We start from the raw sequence: 1216 nt of genomic DNA, 5'->3' as shown, positions 1-1216 counted from the left end.
CAATACCCTACACAGGGAAAACTGGGAAAAAGTAGTAGAATTCAGGGTCCATTATTTGACACAAATGAAGATTATTCTAGGAATAACAGAAACAGAGGACTCTACCCAAAGATGAATATGTCAAAATGTCAGAGGGGCTGTGTCAAAAAAGAACCATTTTATTATAATGGGATGCAAATGTGAAGTGGGATCTGGAAGTTACTATATTCCTTTACCATTGGCCAACTTTTTTTTTTTTTTAAAAAAGGACCAAAATGCATTTATTTAATATACATCACAAGGGCTCAACCGAGGCTTAATTTAAAAGACAAAAACAAAACAAAAATAATACCACAGCTCAAGATACAGAGTCCTATACAGAAATCACAAAAAGGACAGACCATCTAAGGAAAAATTAAGAAGACAACACAAGGACAGGCTGGGCAGCCTGGGTCAGGGCTCCTGGCTGGTGACCTGCTTTGAGTAGGTTTCTTGCAGGTACTTCTTAAAAGCTGTGGGGTTTTTCCAGAGCTCGGCAGCATGTGTGTTCAAGGGACTATCAATGTTGGGTTCTCCTAGAAGGCTCTGGATGGAGAGCAGAATGGTCCTGACATCATATAGGGCAGACCACTTGTCCTTCAGGATGTCCAGGCATATGTTACCCTGGGTGTCCACGTTGGGGTGGTAGCAGGGTGTAAGGAATTTCACCGTGGGCGCATTGTAAGGGTAGCCTCTGGGGAACTCTAGTGAGAGCTTATACCTCAGGTCTTCATATACTGTTCCAGTTTGCTCCATGGATGGTCCCTACCCATTTGAAAAGGTTGTCTGATTCAGGGAAGGCAGAAATCCCTTTATCGCCAGACATCATGAGGGTCATCAGCTCCTGCTGTAGCCTTTTGCCCACGGGACCCCGGGCGGCGCCCCCGCTCGGCTCGGCTCCTTTACGGGCAGCGGTGACGCTAGTGGCTGCCGGGTCGCGGTTTTGGGAAGCCATCCGGGCGGCGTTGGCAGAGAGACAGGAACTCGGAGAACACGACTGCAACTACCATTGGCCAACTTTTTATCCTGAATTTGGACTCTTCCACTTCTAGGTAGATCTGTTTTGACAAGGTAAGGGCTCAAAGTACAGCCAGTTTAAAGGCTGAAGTCAATCTGCAAGGACAGTGTGATAAGGATCGGTTTATTATGCTGAAATTCTTGGTTGGTTCTAAGGTATAGTGGGTAAGGGATGAGATAA

General features: G+C 45.8%; 1 pseudogene across 1 annotated transcript; it reads right to left on the bottom strand.

Moving 5' to 3' along the window:
• Positions 1-226: 226 nt before the first annotated feature.
• LOC112627559 lies at positions 227-1010 on the bottom strand (annotated as a pseudogene). Its single transcript, XR_003120191.1, has one exon. The product of XR_003120191.1 is annotated as a ubiquitin-conjugating enzyme E2 C-like (transcript).
• Between the last annotated feature and the right edge of the window lie 206 nt (positions 1011-1216).

This window comes from Theropithecus gelada, chromosome 7a (genome assembly GCF_003255815.1).
Source record: "Theropithecus gelada isolate Dixy chromosome 7a, Tgel_1.0, whole genome shotgun sequence".
Classification (NCBI taxonomy): Eukaryota; Metazoa; Chordata; class Mammalia; order Primates; family Cercopithecidae; genus Theropithecus; species Theropithecus gelada.
This window is presented reverse-complemented; position numbering and strand designations above follow the sequence as displayed.